Below are 20505 nucleotides of genomic sequence, written 5' to 3' on the forward strand. Positions count from 1 at the left end.
ATTCTATCTATCCCTATCTATCCCCTATCTATCCTTATCTATCTCCTACCTATCCCTATCTATCCCTATCTATCACCTATCTATCCCTATCTATCCGCTATCTATCCCCTATCAATCCCCCATCTATCCCCATTCATCCTAACTATCCCACATCTATCCCTATCAATCACCCAGCTATCCTTGTCTATCCCTATCTATCCCCTATTTATCCCCCATTTATTCCTATCTATCCCTATCTATCCCTATCTATTCCAATTAATCCCCAATCAATCCCCTATCTATCATCTATCTGTCCCCCATCTATCCCCCATCTATCCCTATCTATCCCCATCTATCCCCTGTCTATCCCCTATCTATCACTATCTATGCCTATCTATCCATTATCTATCCCTATCTATCCCTATCTATCCCCTATTTAACCCCTATCTATCACTATCTATCCCTATCTATCCCCTATCTATCCCTATCTACCCTTATCTATTCCCTATCTATCCCCATCTAACTCTATCTATCCCTATCTATGCCCTGCCTATCGCCTATCTATCACTATCTATCCCTATCTATCACCTATCTATACCTATCTATCCCTATCTGTCCCCTATCTATCCCTATCTGTCCCTATCTATCCCTATCTATCCCTATCTTTCCCTATCTATCCCCCATCTATCCCTATCTATCCCCCATCTAACCCCATCTATCCCTATCTATCCCATATCTATCGCCCATCTATCCCTATCTATCACTATTTAGCCCTATCTATCCCTATCTATCCCTATCTATCCCCTATCTATCCCTATCTATCCCCCATCTAACCCTATCTATCCCTATCTATCACTATCTATCCCTATCTATACCTATCTATCCACCATCCATCCCTATCTATTCCCTATCTATCCCTATCAATCCCTATCTATCCCTATCTACCCCCCATCTATCCCAATCTATCCCCTATCTATCCCTATCTATCACTATCTATCCCCCATCTATCCCTATCTATCCCTAACTATCCCTATCAATCCCCTATCTATCCCCTATCTATCCCCCATCTATCCCTATTTCTATCCCTATCTATCCCTATCTATCCCCCATGTATCCCTATCTATTCCCTATATATTCCCGATGTATCCACTATCTATCCCTAAGTACTTCATCTATCCCTATCTATCCCTATCTATTCCTATCTATCCCTCATCTATCACTACCTATCCCTATCTATCTCTTTCTATTGCCTCTCTGTCCCTTTCTATCCCCTATCTGTCCCTATCTATCCCTATCTATCCCGATCTATCTCCCATCTATACCTATCTATCCCTATCTATCCCTATCTATCCCTATCTATCCCTATCTATCCCCCATCTATTCCTAACTATCCATATCTATGCTATCTATCCCTATCTATCCCCTATCTATCCTTATCTATCCCTATCTATCCCCTATCTAACCCCTATCTATCCCTATCTATCTATATCTATCCCCTATCTATCACTATCTATCCCCTTTCGATACCCTATCTACCCTATCTATCACTATCTATCCCTACCTATCCTCTATCTATCCCTATCTATCACTTATCTATCCCCCATCTATCCCTATCTATCCCTATCTATCCCTATATATCCCCTATCTATTCCTATCTAACCCTATCTATGCCTATCTATCCCTATCTATCCCTATCTATCCCTATCTATCCCTATCTATTCCCTATCTATCACTATCTATCCACTATCTATCCGCTATCTATCCCTATCTATCCCCTATCTATTCCTATCTATCCCTATCTATCCCCTATCTATCCTTATCTATCTCCTACCTATCCCTATCTATCCCTATCTATCACCTATCTATCCCTATCTATCCGCTATCTATCCCCTATCAATCCCCCATCTATCCCCATTCATCCCTAACTATCCCACATCTATCCCTATCAATCACCCAGCTATCCTTGTCTATCCCTATCTATCCCCTATTTATCCCCCATTTATTCCTATCTATCCCTATCTATCCCTATCTATTCCAATTAATCCCAATCAATCCCCTATCTATCATCTATCTGTCCCCCATCTATCCCCCATCTATCCCTATCTATCCCCCATCTATCCCCTGTCTATCCCCTATCTATCACTATCTATGCCTATCTATCCATTATCTATCCCTATCTATCCCTATCTATCCCCTATTTAACCCCTATCTATCACTATCTATCCCTATCTATCCCCTATCTATCCCTATCTACCCTTATCTATTCCCTATCTATCCCCATCTAACTCTATCTATCCCTATCTATGCCCTGCCTATCGCCTATCTATCACTATCTATCCCTATCTATCACCTATCTATACCTATCTATCCCTATCTGTCCCCTATCTATCCCTATCTGTCCCTATCTATCCCTATCTATCCCTATCTTTCCCTATCTATCCCCCATCTATCCCTATCTATCCCCCATCTAACCCCATCTATCCCTATCTATCCCATATCTATCGCCCATCTATCCCTATCTATCACTATTTAGCCCTATCTATCCCTATCTATCCCTATCTATCCCCTATCTATCCCTATCTATCCCCCATCTAACCCTATCTATCCCCTATCTATCACTATCTATCCCTATCTATACCTATCTATCCACCATCCATCCCTATCTATTCCCTATCTATCCCTATCAATCCCTATCTATCCCTATCTACCCCCCATCTATCCCAATCTATCCCCTATCTATCCCTATCTATCACTATCTATCCCCCATCTATCCCTATCTATCCCTAACTATCCCTATCAATCCCCTATCTATCCCCTATCTATCCCCCATCTATCCCTATTTCTATCCCTATCTATCCCTATCTATCCCCCATGTATCCCTATCTATTCCCTATATATTCCCGATGTATCCACTATCTATCCCTATCAGTACCTATCTATGCTTATCTATCCACCATCTATCCCTATCTATCCCTATCTATTCCTATCTATCCCCTATCTATCCCTATCTATCCCCTATCTATCCATATCTATTCCCCATCTATCCCCTATCTATCACTACCTATCCCTATCTATCTCTTTCTATTGCCTCTCTGTCCCTTTCTATCCCCTATCTGTCCCTATCTATCCCTATCTATCCCGATCTATCTCCCATCTATACCTATCTATCCCTATCTATCCCTATCTATCCCCTATCTATCCCCCATCTATTCCTAACTATCCATATCTATGCCTATCTATCCCTATCTATCCCCTATCTATCCTTATCTATCCCTATCTATCCCCTATCTAACCCCTATCTATCCCTATCTATCTATATCTATCCCCTATCTATCACTATCTATCCCCTTTCGATACCCTATCTACCCCTATCTATCACTATCTATCCCTACCTATCCTCTATCTATCCCTATCTATCACTTATCTATCCCCCATCTATCCCTATCTATCCCTATCTATCCCTATATATCCCCTATCTATTCCCTATCTAACCCTATCTATGCCTATCTATCCCTATCTATCCCTATCTATCCCTATTTATCCCTATCTATCACATATCTATCTCTCTATTATTATCTATCCCCAATCTATCCCTATATATCCCTATCTATCCCTATCTATCCCCTATCTATCCCCTATCTACCCCTATCTATCCTCTATCAATCACTGTATATACCTAGCAATCCCCTATCCATCCCTATCTATCCCTATCTATCCCCTATCTATCCCAATCTATCCCTATCTATCCCTATCTGTCCCCCATGTATCCCTATCTATTCCCTATATATTCCCGATGTATCCACTATCTATCCCTATCAGTACCTATCTATGCTTATCTATCCACCATCTATCCCTATCTATCCCTATCTATTCCTATCTATCCCCTATCTATCCCTATCTATCCCCTATCTATCCATATCTATTCCCCATCTATCCCCTATCTATCCTATCTATCCCCAATCTATCCCCTATCTATCACTACCTATCCCTATCTATCTCTTTCTATTGCCTCTCTGTCCCTTTCTATCCCCTATCTGTCCCTATCTATCCCTATCTATCCCGATCTATCTCCCATCTATACCTATCTATCCCTATCTATCCCTATCTATCCCTATCTATCCCCTATCTATCCCCCATCTATTCCTAACTATCCATATCTATGCCTATCTATCCCTATCTATCCCCTATCTATCCTTATCTATCCCTATCTATCCCCTATCTAACCCCTATCTATCCCTATCTATCTATATCTATCCCCTATCTATCACTATCTATCCCCTTTCGATACCCTATCTACCCCTATCTATCACTATCTATCCCTACCTATCCTCTATCTATCCCTATCTATCACTTATCTATCCCCCATCTATCCCTATCTATCCCTATCTATCCCTATATATCCCCTATCTATTCCCTATCTAACCCTATCTATGCCTATCTATCCCTATCTATCCCTATCTATCCCTATTTATCCCTATCTATCACATATCTATCTCTCTATTATTATCTATCCCCAATCTATCCCTATATATCCCTATCTATCCCTATCTATCCCCTATCTATCCCCTATCTACCCCTATCTATCCTCTATCAATCCCTGTATATACCTAGCAATCCCCTATCCATCCCTATCTATCCCTATCTATCCCCTATCTATCCCAATCTATCCCTATCTATCCCTATCTATCCCTATCTATCCCCCATCTATCCCCCATCTATCCCTAACTATCCCACATCTATCCCTATCAATCCCCCAGCTATCCTTATCAATCCCTATCTATCCCCTATTTATCCCCCATTTATTCCTATCTATCCCTATCTATCCCTATCTATCCCTATCAATACCCAATCAATCTCTATCTGTCCCCCATCTATCCCCCATCTATCCCTATCTATCCCCATCTATCCCCTGTCTATCCCCTATCTATCACTATCTATCCCTATCGATCCCCTATCTATCCCTATCTATCCCTATCTATCCCTATCTATCCCCTATCTATCCCTATCTATCCCTATCTATCCCTTTCTATCCCCTATCTGTCCCTATCTTTCCCTATCTATCCAGATCTATCTCCCATCTATGCCTATCTATCCCTATTTATCCCTATCTATCCCCTATCTATCACTATCTATCCACTATCTATCCCCTATCTCTCCCTATCTATCCCCGATATATCTCTATCTATCCCTATCTATCCCCTATCTATCCCTATCTATATCTATCTATCCCTATCTATCACCTATCTATCCTCCATCTATCCCTATCTATCCCCTATCTATCCCTATCTATCCCCCATCTATCCCTATCTATCCCTATATATCCCTATCTATCCCCCTATCTATCCCCATCTATCCCCATCTATTCCTATCTATCCCTATCTATCCCCGATCTATCCCTATCTATCCCTATCTATCCCCTATCTATCCCTATCTATTCCTATCTATCCCTATCAATCCCCAATCAATCCCCTATCTATCCTCTATCTGTCCCCCATCTATCCACCATCTATCCCTATCTATCCCCATCTATCCCCTATCTATCCCCCATCTATCCCCCATCTATCCCTATCTATCCCCCATCTATCCATATCTATCCCTATCTATCCCCTATTTATCCCCCATTTATCCCTATCTATCTCCCATCTATATCTATCTATCCCTATCTATTACTATCTATCCCTATCTATCCCCTATCTATCCCACATCTATTCCGAACTCTCCTTATCTATGCCTATCTATCCCTATCTATCCCCTATCTATCCCTATCTATCCCCTATCTATCACTATCTATCCCTATCTATCCCTATCTATCCCTATCTATCACAGATCTATCCCTATCTATCCCTATCTATCCCTATCCATTCCCTATCTATCACTATCTATCCACTATCTATCCGCTATCTATCCCTATCTATCCCCTATCTATTCCTATCTATCCCTATCTATCCCCTATCTATCCTTATCTATCTCCTACCTATCCCTATCTATCCCTATCTATCACCTATCTATCCCTATCTATCCGCTATCTCTCCCCTATCAATCCCCCATCTATCCCCCATTCATCCCTAACTATCCCACATCTATCCCTATCAATCACCCAGCTATCCTTGTCTATCCCTATCTATCCCCTATTTATCCCCCATTTATTCCTATCTATCCCTATCTATCCCTATCTATTCCAATTAATCCCCAATCAATCCCCTATCTATCCTCTATCTGTCCCCCATCTATCCCCCATCTATCCCTATCTATCCCCATCTATCCCCTGTCTATCCCCTATCTATCACTATCTATGCCTATCTATCCATTATCTATCCCTATCTATCCCTATCTATCCCCTATTTAACCCCTATCTATCACTATCTATCCCTATCTATCCCCTATCTATCCCTATCTACCCTTATCTATTCCCTATCTATCCCCATCTAACTCTATCTATCCCTATCTATGCCCTGCCTATCGCCTATCTATCACTATCTATCCCTATCTATCACCTATCTATACCTATCTATCCCTATCTGTCCCCTATCTATCCCTATCTGTCCCTATCTATCCCTATCTATCCCTATCTTTCCCTATCTATCCCCCATCTATCCCTATCTATCCCCCATCTAACCCCATCTATCCCTATCTATCCCATTTCTATCGCCCATCTATCCCTATCTATCACTATTTATCCCTATCTATCCCTATCTATCCCTATCTATCCCCTATCTATCCCTATCTATCCCCCATCTAACCCTATCTATCCCCTATCTATCACTATCTATCCCTATCTATACCTATCTATCCACCATCCATCCCTATCTATTCCCTATCTATCCCTATCAATCCCTATCTATCCCTATCTACCCCCCATCTATCCCAATCTATCCCCTATCTATCCCTATCTATCACTATCTATCCCCCATCTATCCCTATCTATCCCTAACTTTCCCTATTAATCCCCTATCTATCCCCTATCTATCCCCCAACTATCCCTATTTCTATCCCTATCTATCCCTATCTATCCCCCATGTATCCCTATCTATTCCCTATATATTCCCTATGTATCCCCTATCTATCCCTATCAGTACCTATCTATGCTTATCTATCCACCATCTATCCCTATCTATCCCTATCTATTCCTATCTATCCCCTATCTATCCCTATCTATCCCCTATCTATCCATATCTATTCCCTATCTATCCCCTATCTATCCTATCTATCCCCAATCTATCCCCTATCTATCACTACCTATCCCTATCTATCCCTTTCTATTGCCTCTCTATCCCTTTCTATCCCCTATCTGTCCCTATCTATCCCTATCTATCCCGATCTATCTCCCATCTATACCTATCTATCCCTATCTATCCCTATCTATCCCCCATCTAACCCTATATATTCCCTATCTATCCCTATCTATCCCCTATCTATCACTATCTATCCCTATCTATCCTTATCTATCCACCATCCATCGCTATCTATCCCGAACTATCCCTATCAATCCCCTATCTATCCCCCATCTATCCCCCATCTATCCCTATTTCTATCCCTATCTATCCCTATCTATCCCCCATGTATCCCTATCTATCCCCATCTATCCCCTGTCTATCCCCTATCTATCACTATCTGTCCCCTATCTATCCCTATCTATCTCTATCTATTCCCTATTTAACCCCTATCTATCCCCATCTATCCCCTGTCTATCCCCTATCTATCACTATCTATCCCTATCTATCCACTATCTATCCCTATCTATCCCTATCTATCCCCTATCTATCCCTTTCTATTCCCTATCTGTCCCTATCTTTCCCTATCTATCCCGATCTATCTCCCATCTATACCTATCTATCCCTATCTATCCCTATCTATCCCCTATCTATCCCTATCTATCCCCTATCTATCACTATCTATCCCTATCTATCCCTTTCTATCCCCTATCTGTCCCTATCTTTCCCTATCTATCCAGATCTATCTCCCATCTATACCTATCTATCCCTATTTATCCCTATCTATCCCCTATCTATCACTATCTATCCACTATCTATCCCCTATCTCTCCCTATCTATCCCCGATCTATCCCTATCTATCCCCTATCTATCCCTATCTATATCTATCTATCCCTAGCTATCACCTATCTATCCTCCATCTATCCCTATCTATCCCTATCTATTCCCTATCTATCCACTATCTATCCACTATCTATCCGCTATCTATCCCTATCTATCCCCTATCTATTCCTATCTATCCCTATCTATCCCCTATCTATCCTTATCTATCTCCTACCTATCCCTATCTATCCCTATCTATCACCTATCTATCCCTATCTATCCGCTATCTATCCCCTATCAATCCCCCATCTATCCCCCATTCATCCCTAACTATCCCACATCTATCCCTATCAATCACCCAGCTATCCTTGTCTATCCCTATCTATCCCCTATTTATCCCCCATTTATTCCTATCTATCCCTATCTATCCCTATCTATTCCAATTAATCCCCAATCAATCCCCTATCTATCATCTATCTGTCCCCCATCTATCCCCCATCTATCCCTATCTATCCCCATCTATCCCCTGTCTATCCCCTATCTATCACTATCTATGCCTATCTATCCATTATCTATCCCTATCTATCCCTATCTATCCCCTATTTAACCCCTATCTATCACTATCTATCCCTATCTATCCCCTATCTATCCCTATCTACCCTTATCTATTCCCTATCTATCCCCATCTAACTCTATCTATCCCTATCTATGCCCTGCCTATCGCCTATCTATCACTATCTATCCCTATCTATCACCTATCTATACCTATCTATCCCTATCTGTCCCCTATCTATCCCTATCTGTCCCTATCTATCCCTATCTATCCCTATCTTTCCCTATCTATCCCCCATCTATCCCTATCTATCCCCCATCTAACCCCATCTATCCCTATCTATCCCATATCTATCGCCCATCTATCCCTATCTATCACTATTTAGCCCTATCTATCCCTATCTATCCCTATCTATCCCCTATCTATCCCTATCTATCCCCCATCTAACCCTATCTATCCCCTATCTATCACTATCTATCCCTATCTATACCTATCTATCCACCATCCATCCCTATCTATTCCCTATCTATCCCTATCAATCCCTATCTATCCCTATCTACCCCCCATCTATCCCAATCTATCCCCTATCTATCCCTATCTATCACTATCTATCCCCCATCTATCCCTATCTATCCCTAACTATCCCTATCAATCCCCTATCTATCCCCTATCTATCCCCCATCTATCCCTATTTCTATCCCTATCTATCCCTATCTATCCCCCATGTATCCCTATCTATTCCCTATATATTCCCGATGTATCCACTATCTATCCCTATCAGTACCTATCTATGCTTATCTATCCACCATCTATCCCTATCTATCCCTATCTATTCCTATCTATCCCCTATCTATCCCTATCTATCCCCTATCTATCCATATCTATTCCCCATCTATCCCCTATCTATCCTATCTATCCCCAATCTATCCCCTATCTATCACTACCTATCCCTATCTATCTCTTTCTATTGCCTCTCTGTCCCTTTCTATCCCCTATCTGTCCCTATCTATCCCTATCTATCCCGATCTATCTCCCATCTATACCTATCTATCCCTATCTATCCCTATCTATCCCTATCTATCCCCTATCTATCCCCCATCTATTCCTAACTATCCATATCTATGCCTATCTATCCCTATCTATCCCCTATCTATCCTTATCTATCCCTATCTATCCCCTATCTAACCCCTATCTATCCCTATCTATCTATATCTATCCCCTATCTATCACTATCTATCCCCTTTCGATACCCTATCTACCCCTATCTATCACTATCTATCCCTACCTATCCTCTATCTATCCCTATCTATCACTTATCTATCCCACATCTATCCCTATCTATCCCTATCTATCCCTATATATCCCCTATCTATTCCCTATCTAACCCTATCTATGCCTATCTATCCCTATCTATCCCTATCTATCCCTATTTATCCCTATCTATCACATATCTATCTCTCTATTATTATCTATCCCCAATCTATCCCTATATATCCCTATCTATCCCTATCTATCCCCTATCTATCCCCTATCTACCCCTATCTATCCTCTATCAATCCCTGTATATACCTAGCAATCCCCTATCCATCCCTATCTATCCCTATCTATCCCCTATCTATCCCAATCTATCCCTATCTATCCCTATCTGTCCCCCATGTATCCCTATCTATTCCCTATATATTCCCGATGTATCCACTATCTATCCCTATCAGTACCTATCTATGCTTATCTATCCACCATCTATCCCTATCTATCCCTATCTATTCCTATCTATCCCCTATCTATCCCTATCTATCCCCTATCTATCCATATCTATTCCCCATCTATCCCCTATCTATCCTATCTATCCCCAATCTATCCCCTATCTATCACTACCTATCCCTATCTATCTCTTTCTATTGCCTCTCTGTCCCTTTCTATCCCCTATCTGTCCCTATCTATCCCTATCTATCCCGATCTATCTCCCATCTATACCTATCTATCCCTATCTATCCCTATCTATCCCTATCTATCCCCTATCTATCCCCCATCTATTCCTAACTATCCATATCTATGCCTATCTATCCCTATCTATCCCCTATCTATCCTTATCTATCCCTATCTATCCCCTATCTAACCCCTATCTATCCCTATCTATCTATATCTATCCCCTATCTATCACTATCTATCCCCTTTCGATACCCTATCTACCCCTATCTATCACTATCTATCCCTACCTATCCTCTATCTATCCCTATCTATCACTTATCTATCCCCCATCTATCCCTATCTATCCCTATCTATCCCTATATATCCCCTATCTATTCCCTATCTAACCCTATCTATGCCTATCTATCCCTATCTATCCCTATCTATCCCTATTTATCCCTATCTATCACATATCTATCTCTCTATTATTATCTATCCCCAATCTATCCCTATATATCCCTATCTATCCCTATCTATCCCCTATCTATCCCCTATCTACCCCTATCTATCCTCTATCAATCACTGTATATACCTAGCAATCCCCTATCCATCCCTATCTATCCCTATCTATCCCCTATCTATCCCAATCTATCCCTATCTATCCCTATCTATCCCTATCTATCCCCCATCTATCCCCCATCTATCCCTAACTATCCCACATCTATCCCTATCAATCCCCCCAGCTATCCTTATCAATCCATATCTATCCCCTATTTATCCCCCATTTATTCCTATCTGTCCCTATCTATCCCTATCTATCCCTATCAATACCCAATCAATCTCTATCTGTCCCCCATCTATCCCCCATCTATCCCTATCTATCCCCATCTATCCCCTGTCTATCCCCTATCTATCACTATCTATCCCTATCGATCCCCTATCTATCCCTATCTATCCCTATCTATCCCTATCTATCCCCTATCTATCCCTATCTATCCCTATCTATCCCTTTCTATCCCCTATCTGTCCCTATCTTTCCCTATCTATCCAGATCTATCTCCCATCTATGCCTATCTATCCCTATTTATCCCTATCTATCCCCTATCTATCACTATCTATCCACTATCTATCCCCTATCTCTCCCTATCTATCCCCGATCTATCTCTATCTATCCCTATCTATCCCCTATCTATCCCTATCTATATCTATCTATCCCTATCTATCACCTATCTATCCTCCATCTATCCCTATCTATCCCCTATCTATCCCTATCTATCCCCCATCTATCCCTATCTATCCCTATATATCCCTATCTATCCCCCTATCTATCCCCATCTATCCCCATCTATTCCTATCTATCCCTATCTATCCCCGATCTATCCCTATCTATCCCTATCTATCCCCTATCTATCCCTATCTATTCCTATCTATCCCTATCAATCCCCAATCAATCCCCTATCTATCCTCTATCTGTCCCCCATCTATCCACCATCTATCCCTATCTATCCCCATCTATCCCCTATCTATCCCCCATCTATCCCCCATCTATCCCTATCTATCCCCCATCTATCCATATCTATCCCTATCTATCCCCTATTTATCCCCCATTTATCCCTATCTATCTCCCATCTATATCTATCTATCCCTATCTATTACTATCTATCCCTATCTATCCCCTATCTATCCCACATCTATTCCGAACTCTCCTTATCTATGCCTATCTATCCCTATCTATCCCCTATCTATCCCTATCTATCCCCTATCTATCACTATCTATCCCTATCTATCCCTATCTATCCCTATCTATCACAGATCTATCCCTATCTATCCCTATCTATCCCTATCCATTCCCTATCTATCACTATCTATCCACTATCTATCCGCTATCTATCCCTATCTATCCCCTATCTATTCCTATCTATCCCTATCTATCCCCTATCTATCCTTATCTATCTCCTACCTATCCCTATCTATCCGCTATCTCTCCCCTATCAATCCCCCATCTATCCCCCATTCATCCCTAACTATCCCACATCTATCCCTATCAATCACCCAGCTATCCTTGTCTATCCCTATCTATCCCCTATTTATCCCCCATTTATTCCTATCTATCCCTATCTATCCCTATCTATTCCAATTAATCCCCAATCAATCCCCTATCTATCCTCTATCTGTCCCCCATCTATCCCCCATCTATCCCTATCTATCCCCATCTATCCCCTGTCTATCCCCTATCTATCACTATCTATGCCTATCTATCCATTATCTATCCCTATCTATCCCTATCTATCCCCTATTTAACCCCTATCTATCACTATCTATCCCTATCTATCCCCTATCTATCCCTATCTACCCTTATCTATTCCCTATCTATCCCCATCTAACTCTATCTATCCCTATCTATGCCCTGCCTATCGCCTATCTATCACTATCTATCCCTATCTATCACCTATCTATACCTATCTATCCCTATCTGTCCCCTATCTATCCCTATCTGTCCCTATCTATCCCTATCTATCCCTATCTTTCCCTATCTATCCCCCATCTATCCCTATCTATCCCCCATCTAACCCCATCTATCCCTATCTATCCCATTTCTATCGCCCATCTATCCCTATCTATCACTATTTATCCCTATCTATCCCTATCTATCCCTATCTATCCCCTATCTATCCCTATCTATCCCCCATCTAACCCTATCTATCCCCTATCTATCACTATCTATCCCTATCTATACCTATCTATCCACCATCCATCCCTATCTATTCCCTATCTATCCCTATCAATCCCTATCTATCCCTATCTACCCCCCATCTATCCCAATCTATCCCCTATCTATCCCTATCTATCACTATCTATCCCCCATCTATCCCTATCTATCCCTAACTTTCCCTATTAATCCCCTATCTATCCCCTATCTATCCCCCAACTATCCCTATTTCTATCCCTATCTATCCCTATCTATCCCCCATGTATCCCTATCTATTCCCTATATATTCCCTATGTATCCCCTATCTATCCCTATCAGTACCTATCTATGCTTATCTATCCACCATCTATCCCTATCTATCCCTATCTATTCCTATCTATCCCCTATCTATCCCTATCTATCCACTATCTATCCATATCTATTCCCTATCTATCCCCTATCTATCCTATCTATCCCCAATCTATCCCCTATCTATCACTACCTATCCCTATCTATCCCTTTCTATTGCCTCTCTATCCCTTTCTATCCCCTATCTGTCCCTATCTATCCCTATCTATCCCGATCTATCTCCCATCTATACCTATCTATCCCTATCTATCCCTATCTATCCCTATCTATCCCCTATCTATCCCCATCTATTCCTAACTATCCATATCTATGTCTATCTATCCCTATCTATCCCCTATCTATCCTTATCTATCCCTATCTATCCCCTATCTAACCCCTATCTATCCCTATCTATCTATATCTATCTCCTATCTATCACTATCTATCCCCTTTCGATCCCCTATCTACCCCCATCTATTCCTAACTATCCATATCTATGCCTATCTATCCCTATCTATCCCCTATCTATCCTTATCTATCCCTATCTATCCCCTATCTAACCCCTATCTATCCCTACCTATCCTCTATCTATCCCTATCTATCACTTATCTATCCCCCATCTATCCCTATCTATCCCTATCTATCCCTATATATCCCCTATCTATTCCCTATCTAACCCCATCTATGCCTATCTATCCCTATCTATCCCTATCTATCCCTATTTATCCCTATCTATCACATATCTATCTCTCTATTATTATCTATCCCCAATCTATCCCTATATATCCCTATCTATCCCCTATCTATCCCTATCTATCCCCTATCTATCCCCTATCTACCCCTATCTATCCTCTATCAATCCCTGTATATACCTAGCAATCCCCTATCCATCCCTATCGATCCCTATCTATCCCCTATCTATCCCAATCTATCCCTATCTATCCCTATCTATTCCTATCTATCCCCCATCTATCCCCCATCTATCCCTAACTATCCCACATCTATCCCTATCAATCCCCCAGCTATCCTTATCAATCCCTATCTATCCCCTATTTATCCCCATTTATCCCTATCTATCCCCATCTATCCCTATCTATCCCTATCTATCCCCCATCTATCCCCCATCTATCCCTAACTATCCCACATCTATCCCTATCAATCCCCCAGCTGTCCTTATCAATCCCTATCTATCCCCTATTTATCCCCCATCTATCCCCCATCTATCCCTATCTATCCCCATCTATCCCCTGTCTATCCCCTATCTATCACTATCTATCCCTATCGATCCCCTATCTATCCCTATCTACCCCTATCTATTCCCTATCTATCCCCATCTAACTCTATCTATCCCTATCTGTGCCCTGCCTATTCCCTATCGATGACTATCTATCCCTATCGATCACCTATCTATACCTATCTATCCCTATCTATCCCCTATCTATCCCTATCTGTCCCTATCTATCCCTATCTATCCCTATCTTTCCCTATCTATCACCCATCTATCCCTATCTATCCCCCATCTAACCCTATCTATTCCCTATCTATCACTATTTAGCCCTATCTATGCCTATCTATCCCTATCTATCCCCTATCTATCCCTATCTATCCCCATCTAACCCTATCTATTCCCTATCTATCCCTATCTATCCCCTATCTATCACTATCTATCCCTATCTATCCCTATCTATCCCTATCTATCCACCACCCATCCCTATCTATTCCCTATCTATCCCTATCAATCCCTATCTATCCCTATCTATCCCCCATCTATCCCAATCTATCCCCTATCTATCCCTATCTATCACTATTTATCTCCCATCTATCCCTATCTATCCCTAACTATCCCTATCAATCCCCTATTTATCCCCTATCTATCCCCCATCTATCCCTATTTCTATCCCTATCTATCCCTATCTATCCCCCATGTATCCCTATCTATTCCCTATCTATCCCCTATCTATCCCTATCAGTACCTATCTATGCTTATCTATCCACTATCTATCCCTATCGATCACTATCTATTCCTATCTATCCCCAATCTATCCCTATCTATCCCCTATCTATCCCCTATCTATCCTATCTATCCCCAATCTGTCCCCTATCTATCACTACCTATCCCTATCTATCACTTTCTATTGCCTATCTGTCCCTTTCTATCCCCTATCTGTCCCTATCTATTCCTATCTATCCCGATCTATCTCCCATCTATACCTATCTATCCCTATCAATCCCTATCTATCCCCTATCTATCCCCCATCTATTCCTAACTATTCATATCTATGCCTATCTATCCCTATCTATCCCCTATCTATCCCTATCTATCCCTATCTATCCCCTATCTAACCCCTATCTAACCCTATCTATCCATATCTATCCCCTATCTATCACTATCTATCCCCTTTCGATCCCCTATCTACCCCTATCTATCACTATCTATCCCTACCTATCCTCTATCTATCCCTATCTATCCCCTATCTATCGCTATCTATCCCTATCTATCCCGATCTATCCGTATCTATCCCCTATCTATACCTATCTATCCCTATCTATCCATATCTATCCCCTATCTATCCCCTATCTATCCCTATGTATTCCCTTTCTATCCCCGATCTATTCCTATATATCCCCTATCTTTCTCTATCTTTCCTATCTATCCCTATTTATCCCCTATCTATTCCCTATCTGATCCCATCCATGCCTATCTATCCCTATATATCCCTATCTATCCCTATTTATCCCTATCTATCACATATCTATCTCTCTATTATTATCTATCCCCAATCTATCCCTATATATCCCTATCTATCCCCTATCTATTCCTATCTATCCCCTATCCATCCCTATCTATCCCTATCTATCCCCTATCTATCCCAATCTATCCCTATCTGTCCCTATTTATCCCGATCTATCCTATCCCCTATCTATCCTTATCTATTCCTTATTTATCCCGATCTATCCCTATTTATCCCTATATATCCCCTATCTATCCCTATCTATCCCTATCTATCACTATTTATCCCTATCTATCCCCTATCTCTCCCGATCTATTCCTATCTATCCCTATCTATCCCCTATCTATCCCTATCTTCCCTATCTATCCCTGTCTATACCCGATCTATCCCTATCTATCCCCATCTATAGCTATCTATCCATATGTATCCCTATTTATCCCTATCTATCCCTATCTATCCCTATCTATCCCTATCCATCCCCTATCTATCCCTATCTATTACTTTATATCCCCAATCTATCCCTATATATCCTTATCCATCTCCTATCTATCCCTATCTATCCCCTATCAATCCCTCTATATCCCTATCTATCGCATATCTATCCCTTTCTAACCCCTATCTATCCCTATCTATCCCTATCTATCCCTATTTATCCCGATCTATCCTATCCCCAATCTATCCCTATCTATCCCTATCTATCCCTATCTATCTCCTATCTATCCCACATCTATCCCTATCAATCCCCCAGCTATCCTTATCGATCCCTATCTATCCCCTATTTATCCCCCATTTATTCCTATCTATCCCTATCTATCCCTATCTAGCCCTATCTATCCCTATCAATCCCCAATCAATCCCCTATCTATCCTCTATTTGTCCCCCATCTATCCCCCATCTATCCCTATCTATCCCCATCTATCCCCTGTCTATCCCCTATCTATCACTATCTATCCCTATCTATCACCTATCTATACCTATCTATCCCTATCTATACCCCATCCATCCCTATTATCCCCCATCTATTCCCATCTATCCCTATCTATCCCCTATCTATCCCCCATCTATCCCTATCTGTCACTATTTAGCCCTATCTATCCTTATCTATCCCTATCTATCCCCTATCTATCCCTATCTATCCCCCATCTAACCCTATATATTCCCTATCTATCCCTATCTATCCCCTATCTATCACTATCTATCCCTATCTATCCCTATCTATCCACCATCCATCGCTATCTATCCCGAATTATCCCTATCAATCCCCTATCTATCCCCCATCTATCCCCCATCTATCCCTATTTCTATCCCTATCTATCCCTATCTATCCCCCATGTATCCCTATCTATCCCCATCTATCCCCTATCTATCCCCTATCTAGCACTATCTACCCCGATCTGTCCCCTATCTATCCCTATCTATCTCTATCTATTCCCTATTTAACCTCTATCTATCCCCATCTATCCCCTGTCTATCCCCTATCTATCACTATCTATCCCTATCTATCCACTATCTATCCCTATCTATCCCCTATCTATCCCTTTCTATTCCCTATCTGTCCCGATCTTTCCCTATCTATCCCGATCTATCTCCCATCTATACCTATCTATCCCTATTTATCCCTATCTATCCCCTATCTATCACTATCTATCCACTATCTATCCCCTATCTCTCCCTATCTATCCTCGATCTATCCCTATCTATCCCTATCTATCCCCTATCTATCCCTATCTATATATATCTATCCCTATCTATCACCTATCTATCCTCCATCTATCCCTATCTATCCCCTATCTATCCCTATCTATCCCCCATCTATCCCTATCTATCCCCTATTTATCCCCCATTTATTCCTATCTATCCCTATCTATCCCTATCTATCCCCATCTATCCCCATCTATCCCTATCTATCCCCTATCTATCCCCCATCTATCCCTATCTATCAAGATCTATCTCCCATCTATACCGATCTATCCCTATTTATCCCTATCTGTCCCCTATCTATCACTATCTAGCCGCTATCTATCCCCTATCTCTCCCTATCTATCCCCGATCTATCCCTATCTATCCCTATCTATCCCCTATCTATCCCTATCTATCACCTATCTATCCTCCATCTATCCCTATCTATCCCCATCTATCCCCTATCTATCCCTATCTATCCCCCATCTATCCCTATCTATCCCTATATATCCCTATCTATCCCCCATTTATTCCTATCTATCCCTATCTATTCCTATCTATCCCTATCAATACCCAATCAATCTCTATCTGTCCCCCATCTATCCCTATCTATCCCCATCTATCCCCTGTCTATCCCCTATCTATCACTATCTACCCCGATCTGTCCCCTATCTATCCCTATCTATCCCTATCTATTCCCTATTTAACCCCTATCTATCCCCATCTATCCCCTGTCTATCCCCTATCTATCACTATCTATCCCTATCTATCCACTATCTATCCCTATCTATCCCTATCTATCCCCTATCTATCCCTTTCTATTCCCTATCTGTCCCTATCTTTCCCTATCTATCCCGCTCTATCTCCCATCTATACCTATCTATCCCTATCTATCCCCTATCTATCCCTATCTATCCCCTATCTATCACTATCTATCCCTATCTATCCCTTTCTATTCCCTATCTGTCCCTATCTTTCCCTATCTATCCAGATCTATCTCCCATCTATACCTATCTATCCCTATTTATCCCTATCTATCCCCTATCTATCACTATCTATCCACTATCTATCCCCCATCTCTCCCTATCTATCCCCGATCTATCCCTATCTATCCCCTATCTATCCCTATCTATCCCCATCTATCCCCTATCTATCCCTATCTATCCCCCATCTATCCCTATCTATCCCTATATATCCCTATCTATCCCCTATCTATCCCCATCTATCCCCATCTATTCCTATCTATCCCTATCTATCCCCGATCTATCCCTATCTATCCCTATCTATCCCTATCTATCCCCTATCTATCCCTATCTATTCCTATCTATCCCTATCAATCCCCAATCAATCCCCTTTCTATCCTCTATCTGTCCCCCATCTATCCCCCATCTATCCCTATCTATCCCCATCTATCCCCTATCTATCCCCCATCTATCCCCCATCTATCCCTATCTATCCCCCATCTATCCATATCTATCCCTATCTATCCCCTATTTATCCCCCATTTATCCCTATCTATCTCCCATCTATATCTATCTATCCCTATCTATTACTATCTATCCCTATCTATCCCTATCTATTCCCTATCTATCACTATCTATCCCTATTTATCCCTATCTATCCCCTATCTATCACTATCTATCCACTATCTATCCCCCATCTCTCCCTATCTATCCCCGATCTATCCCTATCTATCCCCTATCTATCCCTATCTATCCCCATCTATCCCCTATCTATCCCTATCTATCCCCCATCTATCCCTATCTATCCCTATATATCCCTATCTATCCCCTATCTATCCCCATCTATCCCCATCTATTCCTATCTATCCCTATCTATCCCCTATCTATCCCTATCTATCCCCTATCTATCCTTATCTATCTCCTACCTATCCCTATCTATCCCTATCTATCACCTATCTATCCCTATCTATCCGCTATCTATCCCCTATCAATCCCCCATCTATCCCCCATTCATCCCGAACTATCCCACATCTATCCCTATCAATCACCCAGCTATCCTTGTCTATCCCTATCTATCCCCTATTTATCCCCCATTTATTCCTATCTATCCCTATCTATCCCTATCTATTCCAATTAATCCCCAATCAATCCCCTATCTATCATCTATCTGTCCCCCATCTATCCCTATCTATCCCCATCTATCCCCTGTCTATCCCCTATCTATCACTATCTATGCCTATCTATCCATTATCTATCCCTATCTATCCCTATCTATCCCCTATTTAACCCCTATCTATCACTATCTATCCCTATCTATCCCCTATCTATCCCTATCTACCCTTATCTATTCCCTATCTATCCCCATCTAACTCTATCTATCCCTATCTATGCCCTGCCTATCGCCTATCTATCACTATCTATCCCTATCTATCACCTATCTATACCTATCTATCCCTATCTGTCCCCTATCTATCCCTATCTGTCCCTATCTATCCCGATCTATCCCTATCTTTCCCTATCTATCCCCCATCTATCCCTATCTATCCCCCATTTAATCCCATCTATCCCTATCTATCCCATATCTATCGCCCATCTATCCCTATCTATCACTATTTAGCCC

This window comes from Pristiophorus japonicus, chromosome 3 (genome assembly GCF_044704955.1).
Source record: "Pristiophorus japonicus isolate sPriJap1 chromosome 3, sPriJap1.hap1, whole genome shotgun sequence".
NCBI lineage: Eukaryota > Metazoa > Chordata > Chondrichthyes > Pristiophoridae > Pristiophorus > Pristiophorus japonicus.